Here is a 19,427-nt window from a genome sequence, read left to right on the forward strand (position 1 = left end):
GAATTCCAACATTATAGTCAATATTTTGTACATTTCCCGTGATTTCCACAATGATAGTAAACAGTTTTCTCCTTTTTATTTCCCTATATTTCATGAGAGATATTCATGGGGGAGAGGGGATACAGAACAAGTCTTGCAGGGCTGGTATGCAGTTTCCCTCACTGCTGCATATGGAAATTGCACGTCTATGTATTTATTTATTTATTCACAAGGTCACAAGGAAAAGGCACAGAAGTAGGTCATTTGGCCCATCCAGTCTGTTCTGCAAATCCACCCTGAGCTAAACTGTTCAAACTTCTCGTTCCCAGTTCCGCACTTTCCCCCATATGCCTTGATACCTTGACTAATTAGATACCTATCAATCACCCCCTTCAACTCCCCCAGTGATCGGGCCTCCACAGCTGTATGCGCTAATGAATTCCACAAATTATATGGCTGTACATGCCTGGGTGTCTATGATGGATCAAGAATTCCGTGAAGGAGTCAATGGTCTAAAAAGTTTGGAGACACCTGGTCTAGGCCGAATAGTCTGCCATTTATCATGTTTTTCTCACCTTTCTCTGTATTTCTGTAAAGAAGGTGACTAGTACTGCATAAAGGCTTTTGAACATTTTGAGTCCACGTTAATCATAGATACTGCAACTGTAAAAGAGCCAATTTGTTGTGCTACTAAATGCTGTAATCTAACCCAGTGGTTCTCAACCTTTTTCTTTCCACTCACATACCACTTTCAGTATTCCCTATGCCATAGGTTCTCTGTGAGTAGTAAGGGATTGCTTAAGGTGGTATGTGGGTAGAAAGAAAAAAGTTGAAAACCACTGTTTTAATCGTACCTTATTAACTCATTATGTGCATGGTTTCCTAACTCCAAAGGAAATGGGCCAATGACAATTTTTCTCAAGCAAAAGATTTCAGTAACAATTGGGTCTAGAGCAGTGGTTCTCAACCTTCCCTTCCTGCTCACATACCACCTTATGCAATCCCTTACTAATCACTGAGCACCACTGGCACAGGGATTACTTAAAGTGGGATGTGAGTGGAAAGAAAAAAGTTGAGAACCACTGATCTAACCTAAGGATTTCAAGACTCATTATCAGATCAGAGCAGAAGACCTCAGGCTGACTATTTTGTTATTATTTCCATGCACGCAACTCAACAACTGCTAGGTGTTCACACTGACGCTCATGGCATTAGTTGCACAACATTCTATGACATATCCAAGGTCACTAGAATACAGATATAAGTCTGAAGTGGAGGTATGAGGCCTGCTTTGGTGTTGGTTAATTACTTTTACCTGGCCCATTGTTGAAGAGTCCAAGATGTCCATCTTACCCAAGTTTGGAATTTACTCTAACCTCCCTACACCAATGGCAACTCCCTCTCCTCTTTTACATTCTGTTTGCCAGCGTGATTGCACTTTCTCTTCTTTCCCTTCCCCCCACCATACCTTTTGCCCTGACCACCTCGCCCATCTGATCATATTCTGCAACCCATCCCCTCCTCTCAATTAAACCAACCTTGAGCTTTAACTTGGGGACCCTACTTTAATGAGACCTACCTTCCATTTTTAAATTGAACTATTAAACTAAACTTTGAAGTTTCTAAGATAGCAATAAAAGGTTTGAATTTTAAATTAGAATTTTAATAGGATTATATTTTCATATCCTGGTCCAATTGTTTCTCATCCTGAACCCTTCTTCAATGAAATGTTACACTTGATTTTGTCTCTGTGCATTGTCATGTTATTCTTTGAAAACAAGGCAGCATGAAACGTACGTTGCAGTGCAACAGCATTCTTTGTTTGACTGGGACTGATGCCCATTTTATAACTGAAAACATTCTACAACCAGTAAGAACAGATGTTGAGTTCATTAAATTCCTGTATCCCTGTTTGACACATTCAACGAATGACGGGAGTTAGTTTCCTCTGAAGCGAAGGGGAAAGGGAGCAAAGCCAAACAATGATTGATGCAAAGTCATAGCCTTGAAAACTCTCTCCTTCATCATTAATCAAAATGGACTTAACAGATCCTCCTCAGTTTTAGAAGTTCTAAAGAATAACTCACTTTTGGCATTAGTGTGTGAAAAAAGAATTAAAATGTTTTGTACGTAATGAATTGTTTTCTGTGGGACAATATTTTAAAAGATGCTATTAATAGCTATTTTGGCATTTACAACCTTTTTTGGTGTTATTCAGTTGTACATCATCCATGACCAGGAAATAACAAGATCTGAAGTTTCACAGCAATTAATGTGAAATTTATGTGAAATGGATAATGACAGATTAAGAAAAAAAATTTCAGCTTTCTGAGTTGTTTGCATTTTATACAATTCTCATTGTTCTAGGCTGTAAAGCACGTAACTGTGAGTGTGGGGATGGGTCTGGGCAGGGGTATGTGATGTTTGCCTCACAAATATCTTCAAAATTTGTAGGTATAGAAAAGTATATGTGGGGAAGTCCATCAATGTAAGATGATCAGCAAGACATCAGATTTTTGAAAAACTAAATGTGATCATGTGGAATTCTTCATCTCAAGCAAAGATTGAGGGGAATAGCATAGACACAGTTAACAGTAAGAGAATTGAGCCATTTGCTAGTTTTCTACGAGAGGGTTGAAGTTGCCTTGAATGTAGATTTGGCCTGACTGGCTGAACTGCAATATGTTACCCTGCAATATATTCTATGTCTTACTACAAAGGAGATGGGATCAAGTGTAGGTCATTTGCCCTCCTGAGACTCCTCTGCTATTCATCAAGATTCCAGGCCTCCTAATGTGGACAAATTACATTTAAGACATCATAATGACTAATGACTAATTATTGATAGTAACACTTCCACAAGCAGCTGTGGAAAACTGGTAAAGGAGGCCTTATGATGAAAGGAAGTGCCATAGTGTCAGTGAGGATTGGTAAGAACATCTTCTTCACAATCTCCATCAGTACCGGAGTACAGGGCTGTGTTCTTAGCCCCCTGCTCTACTCGATTTACACCTATGACTATGTGGTTTGGTACAACAAGTAACACCATCTCCAAATTTGCCCATGGTACCACGGTAGTGAGTTGTATAAAGAAAGCATACAGGAGAGAGATTGAAAACTTGGCTGAATGGTGCACCAACAACAACCTTGCTCTCAATGTCACCAAAACCTAGGAGCTGATTGTTGACTTCAGGAAAGGAAAGCCAGAGGTTTACAATCCAGTGATCATTGAGGGAATCAGAGGTGGAGAGGGTGAGTAAATTAAAGTTCTTGGGAGTCACTCACATGGAGGATCTTTCCTCAACTCAACACACCAATGGCATCATGAAGAAATCACATCAGCGCCTCTACTTGCTCGGGAGTTTGTGGAGATTTGATATGACAATAGAAACCCTGCCAAATTTCTACAGATGTGTGGTGGAAAGTGTGCTGACTAGGTGCATCATGGTCTGGTATGGGGACACCAATACCCCTGAGCATAAACCCCTCCAAAAGGTAGTGGGCACAATGCAGGGGATCAAAGGGAAAATCCTCCCCATTATCAAGAACATTTACAAGGAACGCTGATGTAGGAGAGAAGCAGCAATCATCAAAGACCCTCACCACCCAGCACACACTTTGTTCTCACTGCTGCCATCAGGGAAGAAGTATAGGTGCCACAGGACTCACACCACCAGGTTCAGGAACAGCTGTTACCCCTCCACCATCAGACTCCTCAACAACAAACTCAATCAGAGACACATTTAAGGTCTCTTACTTTGTACAGAAGTAAACAATGAATATAGAACAGTATAGCAGAGTGCAAGCCCCACTCCACATTCAATCTAACCCTTTTCTCCTTCACAGCCCACGACTCTCCATTTTTATTACATCCATATGCCCACCTAAATCCTTTAAATATCATACGACACCGACCTCTACCTCCACTTCCGGCAGTGTGTTCCAGGAGTCCTCTCTGTGTTTAAAAAAAACCTCTGACATCTCCCCAAAAGTTTCCTCCATTCACCTCAAATGGATGTGCTCACGTGTTGGCTATGGCCGCCCTGGGAAGAAAAGGTGCTGGCTGCCCACTATCTATGCTTTTAATAATTGTATAACACTTCGATAAAGTTGCTTTTCAACCTCTGTCTCTCCAAAGCCACAGCTTACTCAAACTTTCCTAATAAGGCATGTCCTTTATCCAAATAGCATCTTGGTAAATTTTCCTCTGCACTCTCTCTAGAGCTTCCACAGCCATCTGATAATGAGTTGACCGGAAATGAACCCTATTTGTTCTCACCAGTGTTTTCTAGAGCTGTGACATTACTTTGTGGCTCTTGAACTCAATCCCCCATCCAACGAATGCCAGCGCACCATATACTTGATCGACTTGTAAATTTTGTGGAATCTCCAGACTTGGATCACAAAAATAAGACCACTAAGAGATAGAAGTAGAATTGGGCTAATGATCCATTGAGTCTGCTCTGGCATTCAAATCATGGCTGATGTATTCTTCCTTTCAACACCATTTTCCTGCCTTTTCTGTACAACTTTTGATGCTCTTACTAATCAAGAACCTGTCAGCATCCACTTTAAATCGACCCAATGATGGCCTCTGCAGCATCAATTCCACAGATTGACCAACATTTGACTGAAGAAATTCCTCCCCATCTCTGTTCTAAAGGGATGCCTTATTATTCTGGGGCTGTGCCCTCTGTTCCTAGAGTCTCCTTCTGGAAGCATCTTGTCCACTCTATCCAGCCCTTTTAATATTTAATATTTCAATAAGATCCCCTTCAGCCTTCTAATCTCCAGCTAGTAGAGGCCCAGAGCCATCAAATCCTCCTCATATATTAACCCTCTCATCTACAGGATCATTGTTGTAAGCCCTCTGGACTCTCTCCAAAGTCAGCTCTCCAAATTCCTTAGATACGGGACCCAAAACTACTCAGTTCTCAAAATGTAGGCCAGTCAGGTCCTTATAAAGCCTCAGCTTAACATCTTTGCTTTTATATTCTAGTCTTTTCAAAATGAATGTTACCATTGTATTTTCCTTGCTTACTAACTACTCAACCCATAAGTTAATCTTTGGGGAATCCTCCCATAGGACTCCCAAGTTCCTTTGAACCTCCACTTTCTGAACTTTTGCCCCAGTTAGAAAATAGAGTACGTCTCTATTTCTTTTACCATTGCATGGGCAGCACTGTATTCCATCTGCCACTTCTTTGCCCATGTTCCCAATCTGTCCATATCCCTGCTTCCTCAGCACTCTCTGCCCCTCCACCTATCTTTGTATCATCCACAAACATGACCACATCAATTCTGTCATCTAAGTTACTTATGTACCACTTGAAAAGTAGTGGACGGAACACCGACCCCAGCAGAACCCCACTAGTCCCGGCAGCCAGTCAGCAAAGGCTCCCTTTATTCACACACTTTGCCTTTGCAACCACAGCGACTTCCCAGTGGCCAACCATTTCAATTCAGGGTCACACTCTGCGCTCACATGTCTGTCCATGGCCTTATGTACTGTCCCACCCTGACCACCCGCAGATTGGAGGAACACAGCCTTATTTTCCATCTGGGTACTCTACAGTCAGATGGTATGAACACTGACTTTACTGCTTTCCATTAAACCTGCTCACTTTGTCCTTCCCCTCCCCTTTCCTGTCATTTTAATTCTCCTACCCACCTACTCATCCCTCCTCCCCCTCATTGCTGGTGTCCCTCTTTCCTTTCTCCACCTATCATCTCTTACCTTTGCTACCCCCCTCCCTTCCTCTCCCCCACCCCCAATCTTTGGTTTGGACGCCTGCTGGCATTCTCTCATTCTTTGATGAAGGGCTCAAGCCCAAAACATCAGTACCTTTGTTATATAAAGGCACTGTTTGACCTGCTGAGGTTCTCCAGCATTTTATACTATTTTTTAATTCCAACCATGGTGTATACAGAATTTTGTGATCTACTTCTGCCTATTTTATCTTGTGCTTTCAAGTCCCTCAAAACCTCATCTTTAATAATGGACTAAAATTGTCACACCAAGACACAAGAGAAACTTGTCCGTGAACTACTCTTTGCAGATGATGCCGCTTTAGTTGCCCATTCAGAGCCAGCTCTTCAGCGCTTGACGTCCTGCTTTGCGGAAACTGCCAAAATGTTTGGCCTGGAAGTCAGCCTGAAGAAAACTGAGGTCCTCCATCAGCCAGCTCCCCACCATGACTACCAGCCCCCCCACATCTCCATCGGGCACACAAAACTCAAAACGGTCAACCAGTTTACCTATCTCGGCTGCACCATTTCATCAGATGCAAGGATCGACAATGAGATAGACAACAGACTCGCCAAGGCAAATAGCGCCTTTGGAAGACTACACAAAAGAGTCTGGAAAAACAACCAACTGAAAAACCTCACAAAGATAAGCGTATACAGAGCCGTTGTCATACCCACACTCCTGTTCGGCTCCGAATCATGGGTCCTCTACCGGCACCACCTACGGCTCCTAGAACGCTTCCACCAGCGTTGTCTCCGCTCCATCCTCAACATCCATTGGAGCGCTTACACCCCTAACGTCGAAGTACTCGAGATGGCAGAGGTCGACAGCATCGAGTCCACGCTGCTGAAGATCCAGCTGCGCTGGATGGGTCACGTCTCCAGAATGGAGGACCATCGCCTTCCCAAGATCGTATTATATGGCGAGCTCTCCACTGGCCACCGTGACAGAGGTGCACCAAAGAAAAGGTACAAGGACTGCCTAAAGAAATCTCTTGGTGCCTGCCACATTGACCACCGCCAGTGGGCTGATAACGCCTCAAACCGTGCATCTTGGCGCCTCACAGTTTGGCGGGCAGCAGCCTCCTTTGAAGAAGACCGCAGAGCCCACCTCACTGACAAAAGGCAAAGGAGGAAAAACCCAACACCCAACCCCAACCAACCAATTTTCCCTTGCAACCGCTGCAATCGTGTCTGCCTGTCCCGCATCGGACTGGTCAGCCACAAACGAGCCTGCAGCTGACGTGGACTTTCTACCCCCTCCATAAATCTTCGTCCGCGAAGCCAAGCCAAAGAAAATTGTCCTTACCACTGAAACCAGGCTCACCGGCATATAGTGTTATCGTCTTCCACTGTGAAGACACAAAATACACATTCATTTCCTCTGCCATCTCCTTGTGTCCCGTAATTACTTCATCATCATTTTTTTATTGGTCCTACATCTACTACTGCCTCTTTTTTTTTACTCTCAGTATGCTTGAAAAAGCTTTTAGCATCCTTTTTAGATATTATTTGCTAGCCTCCTTTCAAAGTTCATCTTTTCCTTCCTAATGACCTTCTTGGTTGCCTTCTGTGTGCTTTATAAAACTTCTCAGTCCTCTATCCTCCCACTAATTTTTGCTTCTGAGTAAGCCCTTTCTCTTTCCTTCACTTTGGCTTTGACTTCTCTTGTCAGCCGCAGCTGTGTCATTATTTTTTCATTCAAATATTTCTTCTTTTTCATAATATACTTGTCCTGTACCCTCTGTATTTCTTGCACAACCTCCAGCCACCGCTGCTCTATTGTCCTCCCTGCTATTGTGCCTTAACAATGAACTTTTACCAGTTCCTCTCTCATACATCTGAAGTCCCCTTTGTTCCACTGCTATACTGACACCTCTGATTTTAGTTTCTCCCTCTCAAACTGCAGGGCAAATTCTATCATATAATGATCGCTGCCCCCTTCAATCAACTTTGGCCAGTTCCTCTCTCATGCCACTCTAATTCCCTTTACCCCACTGCAATACCGACACATCTGACAGTAGTTTCTCCTTGTTAAATCTCAAATTGAACTTACGCATATTGTGATACCTGTCCCCTAAGGGTTCCTTTACCCTTAGCTCTCAAATCACTTCTGTTGCATTACATCTCACCCAATCCAGCGTCGCCAATTCCCCAGTGGAATCATCAAAAAGTTGTTCTAAAAAAACCATCTTGCAGGCATTCTCCAAATTCTCTCTCAGGAGATTGAGTCCCAACATGGTTTTCCAAATCTATGTGCATATTAACATCCCCCATGACTACCATAACATTGGCCCTCTGGCATACCTTTTCTATTTGCTATTGTAATTTGTTGTCCACATCCCGACTACTGTTTGGAGGCTTGTATCTAACTGCTAACAGTGTATTTTTTACCCTTGCCATTTCTTAACTCAACCCCATGATGATTCTATATCTTCTAATCCCATGTCACCTCTTTCTAACAATTTAATGTTATTCCTTACCAACAGAACCACACTTCCCCATCTGCCTACCTGGCTATCCTTTTGATTGAAGATGACGCAACAAACTGATAAAGGTCGAACGGTGGAGGTGGTGCATGTAATTGACAGTACAGTGCATGTAAGGCAATTAACAAACTCAAGTTTAAGTTTATTATCATCCGATTGTACAAGTACAAGCAAACGAAGCAGCGTTCTCTGGTCCTTAGTGCTAAAAACATAAAATCAGACAAAATACACATACAGACTAACAATATATATGCAGTACATTCGTGCAAATATAAATATTTTATAATAGTAGAGTCACGGAGTGTTCGTGTGAGCAGTTCATTGCAGTCATTCAGGAGACTCACTGCCTGCGGGAAGAACTGTTTCTCTTTGAATTCTGAGACTTTCTGCTTCATCCTGCTTCTGCCCTTTCTGATTTTTCCTTGAAGAAGGGCTCAGGCCCAAATCGTCTGTAATATACCTTTGTCTCCTATAAATGCTCAAAAGACCATTTGAGTTCCTCCAGCATTATGGTGTGTTTACTACAATCACAGTGTCTGCAGCCTCTCGTGTTCCTCTCAGTCTGGTGGTTCAGGCACTGAAGGGAGTAGCTGAAAGGTGCTGTGTGCAGGGTGGTAGAGTAGGGGTCCTCAACGATTTTGTGCACCCTCGTCAAACAATTCCAGAAGGTTATGTCAATGGGGGGGGGGGTGAAAGGGAGACCCCATGTTTACACAATATACAGATGTAAACAAATAAAGATCTATAAGCAGGTAACAAAATGTAAACAAACTGATAGTGCAATACAGAACGAATCTAAGAAACTCAATAAAGTGCAAACATAAAAGTCCTTAAATGAGTCCCTGATTGAGTTTGTTGTTGAGGAGTCAGATAGTAGAGGGGTAGCAGCTGTTCCTGAACCTGGTGGTGTGAGTCTTGTGGAACCGATACTTCTTTCAAATCTTATGTCTTCTTCATGAGACACATTGCTGGCCCATTTGGTAAATCCGGCTGTTATACTAGGTTCCCTCATCAAACTCACTGATTTAAAAAATGTGAATAGCTGGGATTCCTGTAATGCTCATCTAATTACAGCCTCGCAGCCTCAATATTTTTACCTCACTCTGTTTTCCGTCCATTGACCAATGCTCACTCCACATCAGTATATCATTCTCAATCAGATGTTCTGTTATTTTGTTTAACAATCTCTTGCTTATATCCTTTCTGAAGGCCTTCAAGTCTAAATAAAACACACGCAGCAGTTCTTATTATACATTCCACTCGATGCTTCCCCAGAAACTCAAATATGATTTTCCTTTCATAAATGCATGCTTATTCTTGTCAATCCTATTTTTACTTGTCTTTCAATATTTTCATTAGTTTCCTTGTATAAATGCTACATAGGTACATGAGAATTGAAAAGAGGATTGGTACGAGAACACAGCCTTGCTTCACGTCATTGTTAATGGAGAAGGGTTCAGAGAGCTCATTGCTGTATCTGACCCAACCTTGTTGGTTTTCGTGCAGTTGGATAACCATGTTGAGGAACTTTGGGGGGCATCCGAGGCGCTCTAGTATTTGCCAAAGCCCTTTCCTGCTCACGGTGTCGAAGGCTTTGGTGAGGTCAACAAAGGTGATGTAGAGTCCTTTGTTTTGTTCTCTGCACTTTTCTTGGAGCTGTCTGAGGGCAAAGACCATGTCAGTAGTTCCTCTGTTTGCGCGAAAGCCGCACTGTGATTCTGGGAGAACATTTTCGGCGACACTAGGTATTATTCTATTTAGGAGAATCCTAGCGAAGATTTTGCCTGCAATGGAGAGCAGCGTGATTCCCCTGTAGTTTGAGCAGTCTGATTTCTCGCCTTTGTTTTTGTACAGGGTGATGATGATGGCATCACGAATGTCCTGAGGCAGCTTTCCTTGGTCCCAGCAGAGCTTGAAAAACTCATGCAGCTGAAACAAGCCATGAAAGACCTCAACAATGAAGACGCTGTTTACATCAGGTACCGCACGGATGGCAGTCTCTTCAATCTGAGGCGCCTGCAAGCTCACACCAAGACAGAAGAGCAACTTGTCCGTGAACTACTCTTTGCAGACGATGCTGCTTTAGTTGCCCATTCAGAGCCAGCTCTTCAGCGCTTGATGTCCTGTTTTGCGGAAACTGCCAAAATGTTTGACCTGGAAGTCAGCCTGAAGAAAACGGAGGTCCTCCATCAGCCAGCTCCCCACCATGACTACCAGCCCCCCCACATCTCCATCGGGCACACAAAACTCAAAACGGTCAACCAGTTTACCTATCTCGGCTGCACCATTTCATACAATGCAAGGATCGACAATGAGATAGGCAACAGACTCGCCAAGGCAAATAGCGCCTTTGGAAGACTACACAAAAGAGTCTGGAAAAACAACCAACTGAAAAACCTCACAAAGATTAGCGTATACAGAGCCGTTGTCATACCCACACTCCTGTTCGGCTCCGAATCATGGGTCCTCTACCGGCATCACCTACGGCTCCTAGAACGCTTCCACCAGCATTGACTCCGCTCCATCCTCAACATTCATTGGAGCAACTTCATCTCCAACATCAAAGTACTCGAGATGGCAGAGGCCAACAGCATCGAATCTATGCTGCTGAAGATCCAACTGCGCTGGGTAGGTAACGTCTCCAGAATGGAGGACCATCGCCTTCCCAAGATCGTGTTCTATGGCGAGCTCTCCACTGGCCACCGAGACAGAGGTGGACCAAAGAAGAGGTACAAGGACTGCCTAAAGAAATCTCTTGGTGCCTGCCACATTGACCACCGCCAGTGGGCTGATCTTGCCTCAAACCGTGCATCTTGGCGCCTCACAGTTCGGCGGGCAGCAACCTCCTTTGAAGAAGACCGCAGAGCCCACCTCACTGACAAAAGACAAAGGAGGAAAAACCCAACACCCAACCCCAACCAACCAATTTTCCCTTGCAACCGCTGCAACCGTGTCTGCCTGTCCCGCATCGGACGTGTCAGCCACAAACGAGCCTGCAGCTGACGTGGACATTTACCCCTCCATAAATCTTCATCCGCGAAGCCAAGCCAAAGAAAGACAATAGAATAAAATAGAATATTAACAAAACATAAAATAATACAGATGGTATTCTTAACATGTTACAAAAAGAAGTGAAAAAATCCACTAAACTCTTATTCCACTGCCCAGGACATTACAGGCAAAACCCTTCCCACTATTGAGTACATCTACAGGGTACGCTGCCATTAGAGGGCAGCAGCAATCATCAAAGACCCTCACCACCCAGCACACACTCTGTTCTCAATGCTCCCATCAGAAAAGAGGTATAGGTGCCACAAGACTCACACCACCAGGTTCAGGAACAGCTGCCACCCCTCCACCATCAGCCTCGTCAACAACACTCAAACTCACTTAAGGACTTTTACTTTGGCATTTTATTGTTTTTTTTTATCCTCTCTGTCAGTTTGTTTACATTTCTTTATTTTTTTTTAACCTGCGTACTATTTTCTTTTTGCGCTACCAATAAGTGGAAATTCTGCCTCATCTGCAGGATAAAGAAACTCCCGTCTGACAATAAATCTGAAATCCGAAAAAAAACAGAGCAAGCTGGCAGGACTGGACAGAGTGGATGCAGATGGGATGTTTCCAATGATGGGAAAATCCAGAACCCGGGGCCATGGTTTGAGGATAATAGGCAAACCATTTAGGACCGAGATGAGGAGGAATTTCTTTACCCAGAGGGTGGTGAATCTGTGGAATTCATTGCCACAGAGGGCAGTAGAGGCAGGTTCGTTAAATATATTTAAGAGGGAATTAGATCTATTTCTTCAGTATAAGGGTATTAAAGGTTACGGAGAGAAGGCGGGAACGGGGTACTGAACTTTAAGATCAGCCATGATCTCGTTGAATGGCGGAGCAGGCTCGAAGGGTCGAATGACCTACTCCTGCTCCTATCTTCTATGTTTCTATGTCAGATTTATAACTGTAGAGCTTCCAGTAGGTTGTAATCTCTACAGCCAGACTACGCTAATGATAGATTTAGTGTTAATTATACAATTACAGTTTATAATTATTTTGTTTCAAGAGTTTTTTTCTACCTTTTTGAGGTTCTGACATCCCTTAATGTCATCACTGTATTCCCATGGAGTGGCGAAAGAGTAATCCCTGCACTGCTTACAATTTATGTTCTTTATTTTATGAACAGGCAGAAAATAGCACCGTTTTCATCGATAATTATTGATTGACCATTTACATCTCCTCTAGATGTTGGTTATGAATACAAAGGCTTAACCTCCCTCTCTCAGACCACAGTACCACCACCTTTATTTACTGTTGATTAGTTCAGTCAATTCAAGACAAAGATTTAGATTCGTGATCTATCAGATAACTAGAGGCTACTTGTGTCACCATTAACCTCCAAGCCATTCAGTATTTCCATTCCACAGTGCACAGCCAAGGATGCCCAGAAGGAGCTAACATGTAATCTGAAGCTGGCTCGTGGTCTCTACAGAGTAGCTGTCAGCGTGCCCCTGCCCAAACATTTTGTTTATGGAAGTAGCTCACCACAAGGAATTTTGTTCGCACTTTTAACGACAGGCATTTTAAGGAAACATTTCCTTTAGACTAGAAAATTGAACTTTTTATGAAAGTGAGAGAAGGAAACTCTGGAATTATTATTGTAACACCCAGTGTTGGCAATTTTTTAGAGACTGCAATGAAGGATCAGCTGACAGTATAACTTGAAATTGTACTTTAATTAGGCAACCAGCAAGGATTGACAAATGCTTTCTCATTCTGGTTGAATTTTTTAAAATATATTTCTTCCACCAACATTGATGTTAGTTGTAATGCCAACATTTACAATCCTTAATTGCCTAGAGCTGAGGCTTTAATTTGTCACCTTATTGTTGGTTCTGATGTCACATAAAGGCCAGGCTCATTAAGAAAGGCAATTTCTGTCTTACCATGACTTATGAATGGATACAATAATTGTGGTGTAGATTTACTATGATACTTGGCCTCCCAAGCATTACAGGAGCCCCTTTTACACAGAGCTGTGTTGTATCTGCGTTTTCGAGTGTAAAAAAAATCGAAGGCGGATTGGGTGATCCAGACTTACCTGTCTTCGATCCTTCAAGGGGGATACGCTCAGCGGTGATGCGTAGCACTGCAGGACCTATCAAAAATGGTCGACCCATGTTGTCGGGTCAAAACGGGAAGGGCTGATGACGTCTTTTGCATGCAACGTAAGTGTGGGAAATTCAAATTGTAGTAACTTTATCAGTACCAATAAACTTGCTTAATAATTTCGATTATGACACTCAGAAGCTTTGATTGACTTCTAAGAATGCACAGAATGTACAAGGCTATCAAACGCATATGTTGTTCCACAACCAATTGGAGTGCACAGCAATGACGCTTCCAGGTGTGTATGTTTTACATCACAATTGACACTGACGCTGCTGCAATACACCTCTTTAAGCTGGTTTGCAGTGGGAAAGGACTCACAGAGTGGCCTTTTTTAGATGTGTGAACACGCAAGCTGGCTTTATAAGATGGGTCATATGGGGATACTGCAGCTTTGCAGTATAAAAGGGGCTAGGTTATTATTGAAAAGACCGGATTTTTGTTTATTTATAAGACAACATATTCAATTGTTCTATGAAACTAATTTAAATTCAGTAGATAATATGTTTGTTATTTGAGATACATTGATAGCTTCTTTATGAGGTCAAATTATAAGTTATTCTTCAAAACTTAAAACAATATGAAAGATATAGACAAATTGGAAAAGGAGATAACTTTATTGGAAAAAGAAATTAAAAAATCATTTTCTGAGGATAAATATAGTATTTTATTAAATAAAAAAATTACAATATAACACAATGTTAACATATAGAATAGAGAAAATGATATGATCAAAGCAAAAATATTCTGAGTTAGGGGAAAGATCATGTAACGTTTAGGCTTGGCAATTAAAAGTGGAACAATCTTCTAGAACAATTAATGCTTTACAAGATAACAATGAAGTAACATATAAACCACAAAGAATTAATGAGGTATTTAAGGAATTTTATGAGAAATTATTTACATCTAATTCATTACAAGATGAACAGGCCTCAGAAAATTATTTGTCTCAATTAATATTACCATCTTTGACTCAAGAAAGTTTAGATTGATTAGAGATTCCTTTTACTGAGCAAGTGATTTATGATGTGCCTCAGACAGCTCCAAGAAAAGTGCAGAGAACGAAACAAAGGATTCTACATCACCTTTGTTGACCTCACCAAAGCCTTCGACACCGTGAGCAGGAAAGGGCTTTGGCAAATACTAGAGCGCATCGGATGCCCCCTAATGTTCCTCAACATGGTTATCCAACTGCACGAAAACCAACAAGGTCGGGTCAATACAGCAATGAGCTCTCTGAACCCTTCTCCATTAACAATGGCGTAAAGCAAGGCTGTGTTCTCGCACCAACCCTCTTTTCAATCTTCTTCAGCATGATGCTGAACCAAGCCATGAAAGACCTCAACAATGAAGACGCTGTTTACATCCGGTACCACACGGATGGCAGTCTCTTCAATCTGAGGCGCCTGCAAGCTCACACCGAGACACAAGAGCAACTTGTCCGTGAACTACTCTTTGCAGACAATGCTGCTTTAGTTGCCCATTCAGAGCCAGCTCTTCAGCGCTTGACGTCCTGTTTTGCGGAAACTGCCAAAATGTTTGGCCTGGAAGTCAGCCTGAAGAAAATAGAGATCCTCCATCAGCCAGCTCCCCACCATGACTATCAGCCCCCCCACATCTCCATCAGGCACACAAAACTCAAAACGGTCAACCAGTTTACCTATCTCGGCCGCACCATTTCATCAGATGCAAGGATCGACAATGAGATAGACAACAGACTCGCCAAGGCAAATAGCGCCTTTGGAAGACTACACAAAAGAGTCTGGAAAAACAACCAACTGAAAAACCTCACAAAGATAAGCGTATACAGAGCCGTTGTCATACCCACACTCCTGTTCGGCTCCGAATCATGGGTCCTCTACCGGCTTCACCTACGGCTCCTAGAACACTTCCACCAGCGTTGTCTCCACTCCATCCTCAACATTCATTGGAGCGCTTTCATCCCTAATATCGAAGTACTCGAGATGGCAGAGGCCAACAGCATTGAGTCCACGCTGCTGAAGATCCAGCAGCGTTGGGTGGGTCACGTCTCCAGAATGGAGGACCATCGCCTTCCCAAGATCGTGTTCTATGGCGAGCTCTCCACTGGCCACCGTGACAGAGGTGCACCAAAGAAGAGGTACAAGGACTGCCTAAAGAAATCTCTTGGTGCCTGCCTCATTGACCACCGCCAGTGGGCTGATATCGCCTCAAACCGCGCATCTTGGCGCCTCACAGTTCGGCGGGAAGCAACCTCCTTTGAAGAAGACCGCAGAGCGCACCTCAGTGATAAAAGACAAAGGAGGAAAAACCCAACACCCAACCCCAACCAACCAATATTCCCCTGCAACCACTGCAACCGTGTCTGCCTGTCCCGCATCGGACTTGTCAGCCACAAACGAGCCTGCAGCTGACGTGGACATTTACCCCCTCTATAAATCTTCGTCCGCGAAGCCAAGCCAAAGTAGAAGATGGTATACCTTTTGTTATTTTCAATTGAGAGCTTTTTTGAAAGACAAATTGGGACTGGAAATTATTTTAAAAGATCTTTCAAATTTGGAATCAAATTATGGTTGATGGAATAGTTTAAAAATGTATTTCAATTGTATATATATTATTACAAGAACAGACACCTAAAATAGGTTTGTTTAATTCAAAGGAAAGATGGGAATGAGATTTGGACACGATAATAGATAACAAGTTTGGCAGAATTTATGCAAAGAAGTTATGACAAATGCACAATATAGATTACTTCATTATAATTTTTTACATCAATTATGTATTACTCTTCAGAAATTGAGTAGTTGGAGATCGGATTTATCAGTTCAGTGTTTTAGATGTGGAACAGAAATTGGAACTTTCCTTCATGCGACGTGGTCTTGTATAAAGGTTAATCCTTTTTGGGTTTCTATTAGTAAATTTCTACAACAGATAATGGGAGTGAATTTTTCTTTAAATCCTGAATTGTTTTTGTTAGGAAATTTTTGTTACTCCCCAACTATTGTCAGATTCTTAATTAAAGTTTGTTAAGTTGGTCTTAATAATAGCAAGGAAATGTGTCACTATAACATGAAAATCTGATGTTTCATTACATTGGACAGATGGCATACTGAGAATCAAAGTTGTATTTCATTATAAAAAATTACGTATAACTGAAGGGATAAATATTTTTTATTTTTACAAATTTGGGGTCTGTATGCAAAAATGATGAAATTAACATTATGAATTAAAAAAAATTTCTTGATCAGTGAAGTTTTCCCTAAACGTATAAGTATTTTTATTGTTTTTTAGGTCTTTGAGTGTAAACTGATGCAATCCGATTTAATGATTTGTAATAGTTTTACAATTAATATTTTAGATTGTAGTGGCTACTATGGTAGAGCTACTAAAGAAATACAAGCACATGCCAGAGTAGTCAACTCAAGACTGATTTATTCAGGGTTTACAGACTTCTTTTATATACTGTGTGTCCTGGGTTCCACGGGACAAGGTGGGACATCACTATGAGCTTGCTGCCGATCCACGGGACTGGCAGGTTTAAATCTAGCCTTGTAAGTGTCCTGCGCCTTCTGGCAGGAGACTCAATAGCTCAATGTACCATTCCTCAGCATTCAGTACACCTTGCGTGCAGTCCATTAGATGAGTAGGCAGATGTCCGTATAGGATTTTGCACGCCTGCAGAACTATGCCAGCGACAATTCGCATTGCCTCGCTGTGCACCCGCTCGACCCACTACACAGCCGCTACATCATATGCAGTGTCTGTATTATGGTTCTGCACACCCACAGAACTGCGCAAGTGACAGTTCATGTTGCTGCGCTGTGCGCCCGCTCAGTCCGCTACAATATATTAGTTTTGGGATCAGATTAATTTGGGGGTGGAGGGGAGGGTAGGTCACTGGGGTTTTTTTGGTAGTTTGTAGTTTTTTTTAGTTTTTAGATTTTAGTTTTTTAGTTTTTATAGATAGATTTTAAACATGTTTGTTAATTTTTTACTTTGTAACTATATTGTAATGTTCTTAATTTTTGGCATTATATATGCTGAATAAATAAAATATTTTTAAAAAAGGGGACTAGGATTAGACAAGAAAAATCGTGGTTAAGATCTTTATAGTTTAGTGGATTATGGAATAATATGATAAACTTTTCAGGATAAAAAGAAACAGAGGAACGCAAACGAGTGGGCAATCTAGAATTTTGAAAAATCATGTAAAAAGTCAAGAAAAGGCTTTCAGGAATAAAATTATGAAACATTTTTACTTGCAGAGGATTGTGGAAATTTTGGAGCTCTTTTCTATTAATGGCCCTCGCATTAATGTCGGTTTCTGTATCATATCCTTAACAATATACAATTGTACTTTATTGCTCAATCAACGACTGTTTCCCATATAAAATTTCAGTTTTATAGTTTCCTTAACCGTGGAAATGTCAAATCTTCACTAGCTTTCACTTCATAACATATTTCAAAACACTGCTATGAAATACTGAAAGAACATAGGGATGTCCACCCAATGAGACATTGATAGGTTTTTGAACAGTTTATTTAAGTTTATGAAGACCACTCAATAATATTTGCTCTGCTTTTTTTATGCTTTTGAAATAGCAAGCTCATTTTTGTCATGGAGCAAAACAATTGTCTGTTATTCTTTTATCCTTCCTCCCTAACATCATAATGCTAGTACAAATCTGGAAGGTATTAAAATAATGGAGTTATTTCCAGTTATGAAAAATGATTGTTGAATAAATAGTGATCAATAAATTGTGTTTTTAAACTACAAGCTTGTGAATAAAACTGTTGCACGTGAAAACTATTATTGAAGCTATGGAATTGCAAAGCATCCTGAAAACCACTACATCTCTCCTTGTCCTGTTTGGATAACATTTTATCAAGAAAATGTATCCATTTTATTATTTTTATGGAAAAGTGAATATTATTGGCTGATTTGTGTTCTCAGTTGAATGAGTTAGGTTTTAATCTTGATCCCTTTTTATAATCTCATATTAGCTTCCTCGCCAAAACAAATAGTAAAATCACTCAGTTCACCAGGTTAATTCGGAAGGGATTAGACTATGAGGAAGATTGTGTCGAATCTTCATGATCATTGGATGACTATAATTCAGAAGAATGATAAGGGATCTTCTGGAAACATATAAAATTATTAAAGGGATAAACACAGGAAAATTGTTCTCCCTAGTAGGTGAGACCAGAACTAGTGGACATAGCTAGTAGATTTCGGATGGAAGTGAGGAGGAATTGCTTTTGGCAGAGAGTTGCGAGTCTGCGGAATTTGCTGCCTAAGGAAATATATTTAAGACACAATTAGATAGATTTTGCATAGGAGGAGAAATAAGGGATATGAGAAAAAAAAAAAACATTTTAGAAGAATTTGGATGTGAATGGATAGGATGAGTATGGAGATCTGTGGACTGGGTGCAGGTCAGTGGGACTAGGCAAAATAATATTTTGGAACAGACCTGAAGGGCCTGTTTCTGTACTGTAATGTTCTATGGTTCTATGGTTCAGTACATGCTCAGATCAGTCATAATCCTATTCAATGTTAGACCAGGCTCAAAGGGACAGATGGGAATCTCTTACTCCTTTTTCTTATGTGCTTATCTATCTATCCAGTTATTTAAGTGTAAAGAGGCTTTCAATACCACATTGTTGTGGTTATTATTATGGAATTAGACCATGTTAACATATTTTTATTCTAATTGTGTTTTGCTGCATTGAGAAGATAGTACCACCTTAACGCAGTTGAATTGCTTTGCTTATTGCTATTATCAACATTATCACAATTTCACATTAATACTCAAAATAATAGCACAGTGTTCTAGTGGCCAGCAAGCCACTTAAGTTCATCTTCTCTTGGAAAAATTCTTTCCTGCATTGTGCTGATATATGCATCTTTTCAGAGGGAGGCTGGTTCTCAGCTGAGTTGCAACACGCAGCAGGGCAGCGACAAACAGGATGGTGGGCCCAGTGCCCAGACTAGTTCTGACAGACGAGGGGTTTCCACCACACCACCCCACCTCAGCCCACCCAAAAAGGCTTAGTGATTATCAA

Source organism: Narcine bancroftii, chromosome 1 (genome assembly GCF_036971445.1).
Source record: "Narcine bancroftii isolate sNarBan1 chromosome 1, sNarBan1.hap1, whole genome shotgun sequence".
Classification (NCBI taxonomy): Eukaryota; Metazoa; Chordata; class Chondrichthyes; order Torpediniformes; family Narcinidae; genus Narcine; species Narcine bancroftii.